Here is a 19,670-nt window from a genome sequence, read left to right on the forward strand (position 1 = left end):
TGATTAATCAAATATTCAATCTAACATCAATACTTTATATAATCATAATCACCAAAAAGAATATCCAGATGACTACATCTATTAGAGACCTACACTTATACAATAACCTAAGTCATGCAAATATGTACATAAACGTAAAAGAGATAGAGAGCTTATACACCATGTTTATATTGGTTCAACACGTTCATCATCGTTTTGCACCTAGTTCAGTCTTCAATGGCGAACCACTGAAAATTCATTTGGTCTTCCGCAATTTTGAAAATTAAAATACAGAGTTATTGTTACAATGGATATTTACGACAACACTTAACACTTCAAGACAATTACTGTTTAAGTCAACACAAATCTAAATTTAAATTTCCCTTCTATTATCTATATTTGGATTTCACTTCATGATGGATTGTCCCGAGAGGAAGGGAAATGGTGATTTTTGTTTAGATAGTAGTAACCCCCCCCCCCCCCCCCCCCCCCCCCCGTATGAGGGTAGTTATGAGAGTGTAGATGCACTAGTAATGTTGAGTTTGGAGACTGGAGAAAATTAAGTCATGGACTTAGGTTGCTCTTATCACATTTGTTCAAGAAAAGAATACTTTGAGACTTTAAAGTTAGAGCAATGTGGATTAGTTATATTGGTCACAATAAGGCTTGCAAGATTCATGATATTAGTATGTATAGATTTAAATTTTTGATGATCATGATTTTCTTCTTCACAAAATGGGGTCTATTCTAGAGCTTAGGAAAATATTTTTATCCATAAGAATGTTTTATGATATATGCTATTACACTATAGTTAAACATGTGATGTTGAATATTTTGCATGGTGAAGTGATCATGGCTAAACGGTCTAAAATATGTGGGTTATTTATTTTAGAAGGTTCTAATGTTGTTGTTCATTCATCATCATCTAGTGACAACTTTAATAATAAGAATAAGCTATAGTATTTGAGGTCAAAACACAGTAGGTGGGTGAAGGTTACTTTAGAGCCCTTTAATAATTTTAGAGAAGACAAGGGATAAAAACACATTTGATCACTGAGTTTCTAATGTAGTTTTTGGAGTAAGGAGGGTGCCAAAGTAACTTGCATGGTCTATGGATCTATTTTCTTGCAGATATGACGCTGATGATCCTAGTGACAACCTTCCTAAGTATTTTGATGATAACAACACTAAAGATTACTAAAGTCAGTGGTAATAACCTTCCAACTCTTTGACAATAGTGATTAACTTGAAGACGCATCAAGCCTCTCCAACTAAGAGACTCTAGATTCCACTGAAGTGCTTATATGATCGATGTATCTAGAAAGGAACTTGAAAGGCTCAAAGTCATGAAAGAGAGGAAGTGTGAAAGCTTGTCTACTCCGTGTCTGTCTGAGTGACCAAAGTCTTGTGAAAGTGGGGGAGTAACTCTTAATATACTAAGGCAACTCTCTCTCTCTCTCTCTCTCTCTCTCTCTCTCTCTCTCTCTCTCTCTCTCTCTCCTCACACATACACACACACATGCGTACACACTGACATAGTCGATTAGGAAACTTTCAACTTGATTCAAATAATTTTTTTGATTGATTAGATCCTAAAGCTAATTAATTAGATTACGCAAAATTGATTGCATTATTATTTATGATAATGCGTTTACCGTGAAAATTGGTAAACAATCGTTGATCTTTCAAATTACTAAATTTGGTTACTTACATGATCGATCAGATTGATCCTAGGACATGTGTTAATTATTTGTTAAAGGGAATTCTAGTGAACGTAAACACTTCGACAGTGTTTGCAACAATAGTGATTCGTGAAAATACTTAAAAAGGAAATGACCAACACAAAATAAAGAGAACCTTTTAAGAACGAAGATAAATAGCAACAAAGATAAACCCTTTAAATAAAGAGATATTTCTGAAAAATAAAGATTAGTTGAATTACTTCAAAGTAAATGACAATGGTGTAAATCGAACGTACATTTCTTAATTTACTATTTCTCTACACGTGGATACTTAGTAAATTTTACAGACTTTGTACACACTTTGAGCACACCTGGTCCTAGCACTAAGACCTTTTATTTATACTAATCAGAATGACCGCTTCTAATGACCTTTCTACCACATCGAGACAAATGGCGCTTTGCATGGATGCAACTATCCACTATGCTCCACGTGTATCTTCAGCAATTCAGATAAGAACAAAAGTTCCCTCCTTTATTTGAATTTGAATCTCTTGTTGAAAGTGTCTTTAAACACACAAAAATATTTCTAAGTCCCTACAACATCTTGATTCTCTCATCAAGGTATCTTCGAATAGAGCTCCCAATATCAGATTTAGTCGAAACATCTTCATAGGGGACTCCACTTCCCATTTCTAATATGGGCGTCGAAATTAAGAGCCAACAAATTGCCCCTCAAAAATGTCATTTTTGACACAGAAGAAAAAGGCATTTTTTGAGAACACACTTCGACGCCTTGGACAATTCTGGCATGTCACTAAATGTCCCAATGTTACAAAAACTTTTCAGTTTCTCCCAACTCTCTTGTGACATCAGAGTCATCATTACCTTTTTCCTAACAATGTTTTTTCAGCCCACATCCGAATCTTTTTAATCATCACGTTTCCTAGACACTAGGAGATCGTGGGTTTAGGCATTAATTACCCCCTATTCATCATACAATCCAGGAAAGACACATGTCCCACTAACTTTTCAACCGTTAATGTTTATTTAAACTTCTTTTTCTTCCAAACACGCTTATAAAAGCCACAAACTCATACAAATTACATTCTTTATGCTTTCTTAAATCTCAAACACTCTAACTTTTCATCTTCAAACAATCTTCAAACAAAACCCAAATTTTCTCCTTTTCTTCAACACTCAACAACAATGGAAACCTCAAGCAAAACCTCCAAGGACATAAACAAAGCTACCAAGACATCTGTCAAGTCAAAAGTTCCTAAGAAGATTTTAGAACTACCTCTTTTTGCTACATTACCTATTCCAGTAATGGTGGGCAATCAATAGTACATCCCAGAACCAAAAACTGAAGAACAGCGCAGGATTTACACCTCTCAGGTACTTATTCCCATTTCTGTTTCTGGTAAAACCCATGCGTTATCTAGACCTCTGGCTGATTTAGATACTGATTTTAGTAAGCTTAAGGAATACTTCCCTTCTTACCATAAATGTAAACTCATAGGGCAAGTGAAGAAACCTAGGGTTGAACTAACCACTGCTGAAGAACAAAAAACAAACGAACCCATATATTTGAGATTTATGAACAACGACTTTAGGGTTTTTCATGCCACTCCCTCATTTAAAGACCCAACTAATTGTATAGAATGGCTAAACAAAATAGAAAAAACCAAAGCCCAAAATTGGAAAGAAATGGGGATTTATGACCTAATAATGTTGTCGAAATTAGGCTTAGAGTATAACTCATCTATGTCAGTCTCTTCGCTGTACTTTTGGGATAGTACACATTACACCTTCCACCTTCCATGTGTTATAATCACACCAACTCTTTTAACCTAGCCTGTATCACAGGGCTAAAACCCACTAGACACAAATATGACCCCGATATTGATTATGAGGACACTATAACCTTTTCCACCTCTAGAGCAGCATATTCGACCCATATCGCACACTACCATGACAAGGATACAGACACCGTTTTTGATGTGGAACACATAGCCTTCTTAGCTTTGTGGTTATCCCATTTTGTGTTCTGCTCAAAATCCCTACAAGTCGCCGAGAAGTACCTTACACTAGCGAACCAACTGCATGTTGGACATGATGGTTGCTTAAGTGAAATGATCCTAGCAAGTCTTTATGAATCACTGAGTGATGGAGTCACTGAACTAAAGAACTTGGGAGAAAAAGGAAACCTCCTTCTTTCTGGTCCCTTCTGGCTACTACAACTCTAGCTCAATGCCACTTTCGAGGCAAGTCTCTCCAATAAAGGCCTCGTTGATGAAGAAGCTGAAGAAGTGAAAAATAGAGGAGTCGAAGGAATTCTATTGGCCCACCTAACCCCCAACGACGAAGGACAAGTTCTTCGGCCAACTTTCATAAGCTATATCATGATGTTCGCCAAGTGCCATGTATTCAAGTCGAGCATGGCCCCCTTTGCTGCCAGGAAGTGTGGTCCAGAATGATTCACAAGGCCCTTTCCATCTCCCTCCAAAAAACGAGAGACAAAATCTATGCTAATTTGGGAGGCCTTTTTGACTCCCAAAGTCTTAACCCTTCGACTAAACCCCTCAAAGATCCAGGTCACTTTGGTTGCCTATCAACCCAATGTTGTGGCTTGACAATTTGGGTTAATTCAGGCTCTCTCAAAGTGCTTGTATGACAAAAAGGGCAACCTTCTCCTCTACAATGCAGTTCATACTGAAGCCACCACTCTCAAACAGATAGGTAGATATACTGGCAAGACACAACTTACCCCTGTCAACTTCGAGACTAGATTTCTTTGTACTCGAGAATTTGGGAGATGGTGGAACACATACTATACTAAAGAGTTTTATGACGCTCCCTCTTATATCCAACACATTGATAAAGCTTTTCTTCTTCTGCAGGAAAGAACCAAAAAAGGTACTTACACGCTCATCAAAGAAATTCAAGCGTTCCAAAATTACTTTGAAACTTCCTATAGGCCTGATGATCTTAGTCGAACCATCTGCGAAGAAGTTGTTACACTAAAAGAACTTTTTTCAAAGAAAATGGAAACTTTGAAAATCCCTTTGTACGTTCCTCCTGAGAAACGCTACGAAATGGCTTACCCCTTACTCTTTGTTATGTCTAATGGTATTAATACTTCGGAATTTTCATTCAGGATGCTCGAAAACCTCCTCTTACTCCAATAAAAATCCAAACCAAAACAATAGAAGCTCATGTTATAATAGACTCTAAGGAAGAAGACTTATCACCTGTTCTCGACCTCACTTCCAGGAAAAGAAAACAACAGCCAAAAATCACTGAAGCTTTGAGCCAACCTCAAACAAAAATTGCCAAGAAAAGGCCTACTACACTAAGTATTCAAGATCCTACTCCCGAGGCTATGGCGAAGATAGCAGTGACTCAGAGAGAAAGTGATAACTCTAGTCCCGGGGTCGAAGGGGACAAGGTAAAACATACCTTAATTTTCCTTTATTAGTTGATTTATCATCTTCTACCACTTATCTTTCGATTGTTTTGGTTTCAGGATGGTGCAGGTACTACCGTGCAAACAACAACTGTAACTTCCTCCATGCCAATTTCCATAGCAGATATCCTCAACAACGTTGGCGAACCTACCTATCGACCATCATTCGAGAAAATCTCCATGAGTGAAATCAATCAACCCATTCTTGGTGAGCTTGAGACTTCGCCACCAAAAACCACTACCCAACATTCACATACCAACGGTTCTGATCACGAAGCTACTTCAGGCAAAGAAGACCAAACTATAGTGAATAAGGATACTATAGTGGTGGATGAAGAGGTTCATGAAGGAGAAGGGCGATCCAAAATGCAGAGAATTTAAAATTTCTCCTTTAGTGATCCTTACGAATGGGCATGATCAGTGATAGAATTGTTACCTCTTGTGGCGATTGTAACCTTTGATGCAAATCTACGGAGCGATCACGAACGTTGAACGATGACAACGCCTCTACACAGTCCACACGAACGGATTCCTCCAATCTCAGTGCTAGCTGCTACGAATGAAGGCTTAGAGTGAGTGAGAGAGAGAGAGAGAGAGGGAGAGAAATGAAATTGCAACTGCACAAATGCTTCTACACAAGGGTTCTATTTATAGAACCACTTGTGTGGGCTGTAAGCTAAAAAGCCCACTCAAGTGTATGTGGCCCATATCTTATAATATGCCAAAATCACTTAAGCGCGTGGTACCTTACCATATTTCGTATTCAACTTAAGTACACCATACCTTACGATGTTCTACAATTCACTTAAGGGCACCGTACATTACGGTATTCCTTAGTTACTCTATCCCTCATCAATCCGTCCTTTTGTGTGTGACCCTGTAGGTTTTCGCGGTATTGACAATTATATTAAATCACATATTTAACATAATAAACAGTGAGCGGTATCTAGCAACACATCACTGCTACCCAAGACACGAAAATGTCATGTGATATGACAAATTCTTTTGTGATAATACTTATATGTACAATTACCCTTTTGCCCTTATGTCTATATTGAACACAAGGCATAGACCGTGTCATCCTTGTCCAGATCAATATTGGGCCCATAGACATTTATCCTGTTACGCAGGATGGGAAAATTCCATCTAGGTCACTCATGTCCCTTAGCACGCTTCGTGGAGTACCCATCAACTGTCTTTATGGTCATCCAGTTACGTACAATGTTTGATCAACAATAAGGCACTCGACTCTACATCTAGGGTCCATAATGGTTTCAGGTCGAAGAGTGGTATACACCATTATCACCATGAGAATAACTTATGACACTTTGCATAACATTCTATATAGTATTCTCATAGCGGGTCAATCCAGTATAAATATTACTCTTAATATTCATACCTATGTTTAAGACTTGATAACTCCTTATCTATGATCCATGAGATGTGATCATCAGTCTATATACATAATAGTCTTAATGCTTTAATGTTATCCCACTTCACAATAAATCTCGACTATGGATACTTTAAGAATAATGTCCTTATATTTAACGTGATCTCATGATTAAGTCACACTTGATACATTAAACGGACTATCTATTCTAGGGACTTTATTAGACAAACATAATAAAGAAAAAGCCTTTTATTATTAATAAATAATTTGATACAAGTACCAAAAGTATTGGCCTCTAGGGCTTACACCAACAATCTCCCACTAGCACTAGAGCCAATCAGGCATACCCGTAATGCCCATAGATCTAGTATGATCATCATTCTTCTGCTGCGCAAGAGGCTTTGTCAGTGGGTTAACAATATTGTCAAGTGTAGGTACTCTGCATATTTTCACATCTCCTCTATCTATTATCTCTCGAATGAGGTGATAACACCTAAGTATGTGTTTGGATCGTTGGTGAGATCTAGGCTCCTTAGCTTGTGCGATGGCACCATTGTTATCACAATAGAGACCAATGGGATCCACAATGCTAGGAACTATGCCAAGTTCACTAATGAACTTTTTGATCCAAACAACTTCCTTTGCTGCACTTGAGGCAGCAATATACTCTGCCTCGGTTGTAGAATCAACAACCGTGTCTTGCTTTGAACTTTTCCAGCTCACAGCGCCACCGTTTAAGCAAAACACATAACCAGATTGCGATCTAAAGTCATCCTTATCTGTCTGGAAACTAGCATCAGTGTATCCAATTACAGACAGCTCTTCCTGACCTCCATATATCAACAACGAGTCCTTAGTCCTTCTCAAATACTTAAGGATATTCTTGACAGCTACCCAATGAGCATCACCAGGATCAAATTGGTACCTACTCGTTGCACTTAAAGCATACGAGACATCTGGTCGAGTACATAACATGGCATACATGATAGATCCTATTGCAGATGCATATGGAATATTATTCATGCGATCCCTTTCTTCCTTAGTTGAAGGGGATTGTGTTTTTGATAGACACAGGCTATGTTGCATAGGTATGAATCCTTTCTTGGAATCATGCATATTAAAGCCTCTTAGCACTTTGTCTATGTACGTACTCTGACTTAGGCCAAGCAGTTTTTATGATATATCTCTATAGATTTTGATTCCTAATATATAGGTTGCTTCACCTAGGTCCTTCATAGAAAAGCATTTCCCCAACCAAGACTTTACTTGTTGCAGGGTAGGGACATCGTTTCCAATGAGTAATATGTCATCTACATATAATACCAGGAAAACGATCATGCTCCCACTAACCTTCTTGTAGACACAAGGCTCATCTTCGTTCTTGATGAATCCATATTATTTTATCGTTTCATCAAAACGAAGATTCCAGCTTCTGGAAACTTGCTTCAATCCATAGATTGATCTTTGTAACTTACATATCTTTTGGGCTTCTTCTAGTATGTCAAATCCTTCAGGTTGTGTCATGTACACATCCTCAAGAAGATTCCCATTAAGGAAAGCAGTTTTGACATCCATCTGCCATATTTCATAATCATGATATGCAGCGATAGCAAGTAAAATCTAAACAGATTTAAGCATTGCAACTGGTGAAAAGGTTTCATCATAGTCAACCTCATGAATTTGTTTATATCCTTTTGCAACCAGTCTTTCCTTATAGGTATGTACCTTACCATCCATGTCAATCTTCTTTTTGAAGACCCACTTGCATCCTATAGGGTTAACTCCTATAGGAGGCTCTACCAAGGTTCAAACTTGGTTTGTGTACATGGGATCCATTTCAGATTTCATGGCTTCTAGCCACTTCTCAGACTCGGGACCAGTTATGGCCTCTTGGTAGGTCACAGGCTCATCTTGACCCGTGAGTAATACATCACCTTGATCAGTTATGAGATATCCATATCTCTCAGGTTGGTGACGTATCCTGCTTGACCTATGCTGGTCTTGTTCTACTTGAGCAGGTTGCTCTTCCATAACTACTTGTGTTTCCTGCTCAAATTCCTCCATAGGTGTATCGATGCTTTGTGATTCTTGAATTTCTTCAAGCTCTACTTTCCTCCCACTGATTCCTTTGGAAATAAAATCCTTTTCTAGGAAAACTTCAGTTCGAGCGACAAACACTTTGCCCTCAGAAGGATTGTAGAAGTAATACCCTCTTGTTTCTTTAGGATACCCCACAAATAAGCATTTGTCAGATTTGGGCTCAAGCTTAGTTGAAATTTGTCGTTTCACATAAACTTCGCAACCCCAAATCTTCATGTAAGACATATGTGGTTTCTTACCACTCCATATCTCATATGGTGTCTTCTCAACCTTTTTGGATGGAACACGGTTAAGTGTGTAAGCTGTTGTCAATAGTGCATGCCCCCAAAAGGAGTTTGGAAGATCGGCGTGACTCATCATGGATCGGACCATGTCTAACAGGGTTCGATTTCTTCTCTCAGATACACCATTCCTTTGGGGTGTTCCAGGAGGAGTAAGTTGGGATAGGATCCCACACTCTTTCAGATGGTCATCAAACTCTAGACTTAAATATTCACCACCTCAATCTGATCGAAGAGTTTTAATATTCTTTCCTAGTTGGTTTTGTACTTCATTCTTGAATTCCTTGAACTTTTCAAAGGACTATGATTTGTGTTTCATTAAATACACATAACCATATCTACTGAAATCATCAGTAAATGTGATGAAGTACTGAAAACCTCCTCTGGCTGGTATGTTCAGTGGTCCACATACATCAGTATGTATGAGGGCCAAAAGATCATTAGCTCTTTCACATTTTCCTGTGAATGGAGACTTTGTCATCTTTCCAATTAAACAAGATTTGCATGTCTCATATGATTCATAATCAAAAGAGTCCAAGAGTCCATCTTTATGGAGTTTGGAAATGCGTTTCTCATTTATGTGGCCTAATCGACAATGGCAAAGGTAAGTTGGATTTAACTCATTAGGTTTCATCCTTTTAGTATTAATGTTATAAATAGGCATTTTAAGATCAAGGACATATAGTCCATTGTTCATTTGTGCAGTAGCATAGAATATATCATTGAAATAAATTGAGCAACAATTATTCTTTATTATAAATAAAAAACCAAACTTGTCCAAACAAGAAATGGAAATAATATTCCTGCTAATTGCAGGTACATAATAACAGTTCTCTAACTGAATTATTAAACCACTAGGTAAAGTCAATACATAAGTTCCTACGGCTAAAGCATCAACCTTTGCTCCATTGCCAACTCGGAGGTCAACTTTACCTTTTGCCAAATCTCTACTCCTTTTCAGCCCCTGCGCATTTGTACAAATGTGAGAACCGCATCCAGTATCTAATACCCATGATGCAGAAGTAGATAAATTAATTTCAATAACAAAAATACCTGAAGTTGAAGTCTCTACTTCATTCTTCTTATCTTCCAGGTACTTTGGGTAGTTTCTCTTCCAATGTCCGGTCTTACCGCAATGGAAGCAGGTGTCTTCCTTTGCTATGCCTCCACTAGGCTTCAAAGCAGCAACAATGGGTTTGGGTTTGGAAACTTCCTTACTTTTCCCTTTATCACCCTGCTTGGTGGGTCTTTTGTTCTGTCTCTTTCCATTTCCGATCATCAGAATGGACTTCCCTTTTGACTTCATATTTTGCTCAGCAGTTCTTAACATGTCTAGCAGTTCAGGAAGAGATTTGTCCATATCATTCATATTGAAATTTAGGACAAATTGACTGAATCTATCTAGCAACGATTGCAAGATTAAATCATTCGCAAGTTCCTTTCCGAGGGCAAAACCCAACCTCTCAAGGTTTTCCACATACCCAATCATCTTGAGCACATGGGAACCTACATGGGCTCCCTCAGCTAACTTTCCTTGAAAAAGGGCTTTTGAAACTTCAAACCTTTCATGCCTTGCTTGCTCTTGATAGAGCATCTTCAGGTGTTCGATCATATCGAACGCTGCCATGTTCTCATGTTGCTTTTGCAACTCTGAGTTCATGGTAGCTAGCATGAGACAAGCAGTTTCATTGGCATCATCGACATGCTTCTTATAAGCATCTCTTTCTGCCTTAGGTGCAGAACTAGGAGGTTCCTCTTCAGGAACAGATTTCTCCAAGACATACAACTTTCTATCATGTATGAGGATAATCCTCAGATTTCGGTGTCAATCCAGAAAATTTGTCCCAGACAATTTTTCCTTGTCAAGGATTGATCGCAAAATATTGTTAGAGGTGTTTGTTGTCATGGTAATCTACATGAAAATAATGAAAATATAAGTATCAGTAACATATTTAATTAGGCCTTTAATTAAATATGCTTCCACTATTTTACTCAAAACAAATGACCCTCACCATTTGATTCGGAAAATCCCATTGGAAGATTTTCTAGTGGGTCGAGATCCACTTTTCACTTTGTTTTCAGTCCGCGTAGGAGGATTACATAAAACTAGGTTATTTAGGTAGGAACTCCTTCCAATTGTATCTAATACAACTCTCGAATATTTTAGTTGGGTGAATAACTCCTTATTCCAATCCATCACATGGATCATTTCCAACTCTTGCTTCTAAACATATATAATCTTATTATAATTTGTTTAGTTAAGTTTGACCTATTGTTTTAGCAATTGGATATTACAATTATCCCATCGCACCTTACTAATACAGAACATGCACCTCGCGTAGGTGAAACCTACATTATCCGATACTAGTCTTGATGAGTGCTAAAACTTGGAAAGCATAAACTTAATATTTAATTTGAGGGAATTTGCAATTATTCTGATCTCACCGGCTTATTTATCATATAAATCGTCTCTCACATGCATCAACATACATTCACATGCATCAACATACATAATGAAACAGTTATGGCCCCTAGCGCAATTGTTCTCCTAAGCCAATGAGAGAACCTAAGCTAACCTAATAACGATCTAAGCTTCTCCAAGCAAGATCTTCAAGGTTGTCCTCCTTTGATATTGAATTCTTCTCTTTCTTCATAACATTACATTACATAAAAGAAACTCGTTTTACATACGAGGGAGTGAGATGAGAAAAGAAGTTACATTAAGAGATTAAAAGAGAGGCACGACACGCAGGTCGTATTTTAAAAATCCAAAACAAAATAAAGGAAAAATAAAGCCATAACCGATCACCACAAGACAATAATAATAAACACATTATTATTATTAATTTTAATTCTTTTAATTAATTAAAACCAAATTAAATTTCGGGGACCAATCACACTACGCAGAGTTAGCCGGGGGTCCGCTGCCCGGTCAGCACTGTCCCACTGGGCATGCCAATTTATTTATCGTGAAAATTGGTAAACAACCGCTGATCTTCCAAATTACTAAATTTGGTTACTTACAGGATCAATCAAATTGATCATAGGACATGTGTTAATTATTTGTTAAAGTGAATTCTAGTGAACGTAAACACTTCGACAGTGTTTGCAACAATAGTGATTCGTGAAAATACTTAAAAAGGAAATGACTAACACAAAATAAAGAGAACGTTGTAAGAACGAAGATAAATGACAACAAAGATAAATCCTTTAAATAAAGAGATATTTATGGAAAATAAAGATGAATTGAATTACTTCAAAGTAAATGACAATGGTGTAAATCGAACGTACATTTCTCAATTTACTGTTTCTCTACACGCGGGTACTTGGTAAATTTTACAGACTTTGTACACACTTTGAACACACTCGATCCTAGCACTAAGACCTTTTATTTATACTAATCTAAATAACCGCTTCTAATGGTCTTTCTATCACATCGAGACAAACGGCGCGTTGCATGGATGCAACTATCCACTATGCTTCACATGTCTCTTCAACAATTCAGATAAGAACAAAAGTTCCGTCCTTTATTTGAATTTGAATCTCTTGTCGAAAATGTCTTCAAACACTAAAAAAATATTTCTAAGTCCCTGCAGCATCGTGATCCTCTCACCAAGGTTCTTCGATTAGAGCTCCCAATATCAGATTTAGTCGAAACATCTTCATAGGGAACTCCACTTCCTATTTCTAATATGGGTATCAAAATTAAGAGCCAACACAATGTCTTAATGATTTGTATCAACTCTCTATCCAAACTTTTCAAATTGGGCTCAAATAGTTGATTATTTGTGGTATCTAATCGATTAGGCTTAAGACTTAATCAATTAGATTAGTTAATTGGCCCATGAATTATTTTCTTTTTGAGCTAATTCTTTTAAAATTGGAAGGTTTTGTTTTCAAAGATTAAAAATTCCCACAAATATTTAATAATGTGTAAAAATAAATATAACAATTCTTCTTCTTTCGGTCAAAGTAGGTGCCACACTTTGTTTACTTCTTTTGTTAGAAATCATCGTTTCCACATCAGGAACTGTGTTGAATCACACATCATCATCACAACAACAAACCATACCACAGTTTGTCCATGTTCACGTTCTCGTGGTGTCAACAAAGAACTCCTCAACACTTTCCATATCTCTTTTACTCGGTAGATGAAAATAGATTAATTGTAGATGTTGCAATTCGAGTAAATTCCTCTCAGACTCTCTAGCTTTTGTGCACCCAAGATGAGGATCCTGCTCATTCAACAATTATTGTAGGAGAATAAACCTGCAAATGACAATAATATTTCAAAAAAATGAATGTCAAAATAAAGGTACAAAAGAATCACGTGAAACTCCATTCATTTGGTGATAAATTACAAGCTTATGATAATATCTATATTGTATAATACATCAAGTGGATCTATAAGACATAACAATCCTACCTTCGAGCTTAACCTGAAATCGAATTCGAAATCATTCACAATAATACTGCCAGCTTTTTATGAATTTGTTTGCATGACAAGGGGGTCCAAAGAATATTTTTTAATCATTTGGTTGATGTCCATTGGAATCCATATTAGTACTTTTCCCATTTGCAAGTTTTTATTTGATAAAAAAAATGCTTATAGAGAATTTGGAAAGTCGCGGAGAATCTGAAAAGTTTGTTGATGAACTAAGTTAGCGTAATGTGCAAAAGGCAACTTTGTTTTGGAGTTGAAGAGATAATCAAAGTTTTTTTTTGGTTTTTGAGTTGGAAGATGGTGGTGGTGATATTAGTGTAGTTTCACAAAGACCTTAGCACATGCGGATAAACCTTTAGTTACGCCAGTTTTTTTATACATTTTTTTATACATTTTTTTAATTATATATACTAAATATTTTATTATTAGAATAACAATTTTTTTATATTATATATAAACACAAAATAATTAATAAAAAAACAAATGTTATTAACTCACATTTTTCTCTCTCTCTCCTAGTAACCATTTCCCTCACTTTTCTCTCTCTCACAACAACATTTCTCTCTCTTTTTCTCAAATGTCACCATCTCTCATGCTTCTTCTTCCTCTCGTATTTGTCAATCTTTTATTTTCTTTCTCCAATTTTTTTATTTGATTTGGTTGCATTTATTTACATGTGATTGAAAATCAAAGATAAAGTGATCATTTCAAGTTTACCTTATTCTTTTCTCCTTTTGAGATGAACCCTAAAATCCCAATTTGTTAAAAAAAATCAATTCTCTCGATTTCTCATAAATGATTTTATTTATAATCAATTGATTTTACTATTCTCTTTATAGTTTGAATAACTATGTTAAATGATTTCATTGTTCTCTTTATAGGATGAAGAAATTTTTTCATGTGCTTTCTAGAGACAAAACTACTTCTTCAGAAAATCTAGAAGTATCGGAAACTCAACGTCCAAGTGAGAGTATTAAAGTTGTTGATTCTGAATTGTTGGAAACGGATCCAGGAATTAGGCCTCCAATTTCAAGCTATTATCCTGACATCCAAAATGAGATAAGAAAAACTTATTTAAATATAGGTCGTCATCAACCTCCTCACCATTTCGTTTACCCTTGGTATGTTCAAGGTAAACAAAGACGTTAATTTTCCAAAACTTGGTTTGATTTATATGGCTGGATTGATTATAGTGAATCTAAGGACCTAGCAGTTTGTTTGTCATGTTTTTTGTTTAAAAGTATCTCTAAATACGGGGGAGATCACTTTGTGGGATAAGGTTTTGGTGATTGGAAGAATGCTCAAAGATTGGCTAATCATACCACTTCTTCCAATAGTCATGTTCATTGTGTGCATATGAGTTACACTCTCATGAACCCAAACCAAAGTATTAAGGTTGTGTTTGTCAATCAAACTAAGCAAATGAATGTCGAATATCGTGTTTGTGTAAACACATCTCTTATAGCTACTAAGTTTCTTTTGAGGTGTAGTATGTCATTTAGAGGGAGTGAAGAATCCATTAACTTTTTATTTAAGAGGTCATTTATTGAGTTGGTGGACACTCTAAAGAAAATTAACCCAGAGATTGCTAGTGTAATAGATTGTGCTCAAGGAAATAACCTCATGACTTCCCCTAAGATTCAAAAGGATCTTGATGCTGCTTATGCATGTGAAATAACTCAATAAATTGTATGTAATATTATGGATGATGTGTTTTGTGTTTTGATTGATGAATCTGGTGATGTTGTTGGTAAATAACAAATGGTTGTTGTTGCTTGTTGTGTTAATAGTGAAGGTTTCGTAAAAGAAAGGTTTCTTGACATTTAAGTGTTAAAGAAAGAAATGCTAAGTCACTTAAGGAGGTGCTTGAAAATCTATTGTCTATTAATGGTATGAGTTTATCTAGCATTAGAGGGCAAGGATATGATGGAGCCAGCAATATGCGAGGTAAGTTTGGTGGTTTTAAAGATTTAATTTAAAATGAGAATCCATTTGTTTATTATGTGCATTATTTCGTCCATCAACTTCAATTGACCCTTATTACATGTGCTAAGACTCACCAAAATGTTAGTGTTTTTTTAGGTAAGGTTAATATTCTTGTTAATTTCATACGATCTTCTAACAAGAGATAATAATTTCTTCGGGAGAAACAAGTAACTCAGTTTGCTAAATTGATTAAAGAGGGTCAAATAGATACTGGTAGTGGATTAAATCAAGAATTATTTATTTCTAGAGCATGTGACACTCGTTGGGGTTCCCACTTTAGGATGCTCACTAGTTTGATAACTTTGCACAGTGCCATTATTTGGGTACTTGAAGAAGCCAGGAAGGATATGTCATTTGAAAAATATGGTGAAATTATGCTTTTGCTAAATGTGCTCCAGTCTTTTGATTTTATCTTCATGTTATATATGATGATTGAGATTTTAGGATTTATAAATGATTTGAGTGAAGCGCTACAAAAGCGTGATCAAGATCTTTTGAATGCTTTGTCACTTGTTAATGCTACCAAACAAGAATTACAAGAAATGAGGAATAATGGATGGGAAGAACTTATATCTAAGGTTATGGAAATTCGTAATAAACATGATATTGATGTGTCGGATATGGATGCACCGTATGTGTAAGGGAAGAAACCCAAATGACATGCTAAAACTTCTAGTGTTTCTAATTTGCATCATTATAAGCATGGTTGTTTGTTTAGTGTTTTAGATTTGCAATTGCATGAACTCAATGCTAGGTTTTATGAAGAGAATACTAAACTTTTACAATGTGTTTCATATTTGAGTCTCCCTATCGTCATTTGCAGCTTTTGATGTGAAAAAATTCTTAAAGATGGTTAAGCTTTATCCAAACGATTTTGTAGATGTGCCGGAAGTGATGGTGCGGCATCAACTTTAGAATTATGTTAGAAATGTTCGATGTGACCCAAAATTTACAAACTTAAAAGGAATTTTAAGATCTTTGTGTCAAACTTGTGGAAACAAATAAGTGCAACATATTTGATATGGTTTATAAGCTTCTAAAGTTGGCTTTAGTCTTGTCAGTAGCAACTACAAGCGTGTAACATATGTTTTTAGCTATGAATTTTGTGAAGAATAAGCTATGTAATAAAATGAGTGATTAATGATTAAATGACTGTCTTGTAACTTTTATAGAAAGAGATGTTCCTGGAACAATTAACAATGATGTTATTTTAGCTCATTTTTAAAAAATGGATAATAGACGATTTTCATTGTAAATGTACTTTATTAAACAATATTATTTCTTATTTTCAATATAACTTAGTTCATATTTTCTTTCATATTTAGTCACACCAATATATAATTTCTATTTCAGTTGGAGTATGCGTAACTTAACGATTTTTCACAAAATCTAACAGAAAAAAACAATGTGACTAACAAAACGGATTTTAAAGGACTAAAAATGAACGTTTATTATTTAAGGGACATAAGTGAAACTTTAAATTAAGTCAATGGATCAAAAGATGTATTAAGCCTTTATTTAAAGCTGAAATAGAAATTAAATTTCTTCTAATAGAAGGTACGATACATAAAGTGCATCTTTCAAAATCAAAATGCATCCAAAAATTAAAATTGCAAAGGAACAACTCATATTTCTAGTACAATCACTCTAGCTCATCTCTCACAAAGACCTTAGCCTCGACATCCCTTGGTTTTCTCATACTTGTGAACCTCTAACTTCTCAAGTTTCTTTAAAAAAAAATTCATCTTTATACCATGTTTGTTGCAGTACTTACGAGTTCTTTTAAGCTTTGTTTGGAAGAGATGGGAAGGGAAGACTCCTGAAGACGAATATAAAAAAAAAGTTTGACATTTAAAAAATGATTTTGTATAAAATGATAAAAGAGTGTATATCATGACTATATTTTTAATTCTCAAAATACTATAAGAGGAGACTTCTACATAATCTATCATTTAAAGAATACACCATGAACCATGAATAATTAGATCTTATATATTATTCTCTCCATACTAAAATAAGTGTCATGCTATGCTAAGAAAATGTAATAAATGAAAGAGAAAATGGTGATTTTATCAAACTATATTTTTCAACTATTTGTGTATTTGAATTAATATTAGTGCAAAGTTAGAAAAATAATAACTTAAGAGTATTAATTATAGTGTATAATGAAAAGATAAAAATTATAATTTCATTGGTAAAAAAAGAATACACAGAGGGTTTGCACATTAAAAGTATTAATTAGAGGGTCTCTCTCCCACCATGAGTAATATCACTTATTTTTGTGTGTATTATCAATTTGTATAATATGAGGTTTATTCCTTTTAACATGTGACAATAAATTTATAAATCATTCAAGTATGTGAATTTTGATGATTAAAAAAATTAAAATAAAATAAAGTAATATATATATATATATATATATATATATATATATATATATATATATATATATTATATATATATATATATATATATATATATATATATATATATATGTATATATATATTGTTTTTGTCCGTGTATTAGTAACAAAAAATTGTGTAAATAAAAATTTAAAAATGTCAATGACATATGATTATTGTTTAAGAAATAATTTATAATATTTAAAATTAATCATTTATATTATGCGTATTTGATAATATGAAAATATTTTTTTTTCTCATCTTGATATAAAAGTAATTCATATATATTTTAGATTATTGTAAGTTAACAAACATTTTTGGAAAAAATGTCATAGAAAATATTAATGATGTTGGTTCATTGCTTATTTCGTTTGTTATTTTTTTTTTCTTCTTTGATATACATACCACATCAATTCATTAAACATGAAATAACATATATAATATATTATGTATATATGTTTGTTATGCAGTTGGAATGTTTATTTTGAGAGAATATAAATAAATTATAATGAGTGTTATATTTAAATTTGTGTGGTGCATATAACTTACATGTTAAAATCCCTTTATAAAATAATAGTTAGTCTTAATAAATATTTATGATCATGTCATACATATTTAATAAATTAAATATGTATTTGATATATTCAAGTGGAAGTAAAACTTCAAATTAAAAAGACTATTAAATATTATATTAGCAAATGAAGAATGACATAAATTTTTTTGTGTTTGTAATAAAATAAATAATAAAAGTTTCATGGTGATAATTTGTTATAGCTATCAAGAATATATAATGTATTTTGTATAAGATAGTTATATTAATATGACAAAAATGTCATGATTTAATTATAGTTGATAACTACTATCAAAAGTACATATCATATGCATGATTAGTTGAAAGATTGAATATTCAAAGTTTGTTAAAGTTGGAAAATTTTGCAATTTTTTGACGAAAGGTTTGACAAAGATGTCTTCGGATATGATTGAATACAATAAAGACATCATTAGGGATGTGAAACAAGCTCATATCTATTTTTTTATAAGCAATTTGCGCTTAGTAGGATTCAAATTTGAGACCTTGAGAGGAGTACACTCTTAAGACCAAAATCTTCACCACTAGGCCACACACATGCACAATCTCATATCTAATTAATCATCGATAATGAAAACTCAACTCAATCTTGATTAACATCAAATCTTGAGTTCAATGATGAAAGTACACTATTAGAGTGGTAGAAGTACTTGATAATAGATACATCCAAAGGGGTAAAAGTACTTGGACCATAAGAATAAATGTGGTAGGATGAGGTTTTTCTCTTAATAGATATACAAAATATGTTTCTTAGAATGCATAATTATGAGTGCATTTTTGATATAGTCTACCTATATGAGAATAAAGTCGTGTCGCTTTATAGAGTTCAAGGGTTTGACTCTTAAATTCTCATGAAAAGGATATGAGACACAAACCCTTATTTAATGTGTCATACTGATAATTCGATCAATGATGTCAATATTTCATGTGTGGGTTATGCTTGTTTTAATGAATAATTGGTTTAAAGCTTGTCTACCAATCTATTCGCGAGTGAGCGAAAGCTTAACTTACAAAGTAATGGTTCAAATTGTAAGATACATATATCTAAAACCATGAAATTTCATGAATAGTTTATTTATATATTTTTTGAAAATGGTGGAGGATTGTTGGTGAAATTTTCAAAATATTTATTTGATAAATAATAATAATTAAATTCGATTAAGGAAAATTTCATATTATAGGTGGTTGTATTGGTTTAATGGTTATGAATTTCGATTTTGAATCAATTGTCATGCGTTCAAATCTAATGATCAAGATGAGACCACTGGGCTAATGCAATGTTTGGTCATTATTTGAACAATAATAATATATAACAATTGCAAATATCTAATGATTAAAAAGATGTTTTCC

At 34.3% G+C, this 19,670-nt stretch overlaps 1 pseudogene; it reads left to right on the forward strand.

The window, feature by feature from the left end:
* The first annotated feature begins 2,867 nt into the window (after nucleotides 1-2,867).
* LOC127079764 (uncharacterized) lies at nucleotides 2,868-16,583 on the forward strand (annotated as a pseudogene).
* Nucleotides 16,584-19,670: the final 3,087 nt, after the last annotated feature.

This window comes from Lathyrus oleraceus, chromosome 5, assembly GCF_024323335.1.
Source record: "Lathyrus oleraceus cultivar Zhongwan6 chromosome 5, CAAS_Psat_ZW6_1.0, whole genome shotgun sequence".
Taxonomy (NCBI): domain Eukaryota; kingdom Viridiplantae; phylum Streptophyta; class Magnoliopsida; order Fabales; family Fabaceae; genus Lathyrus; species Lathyrus oleraceus.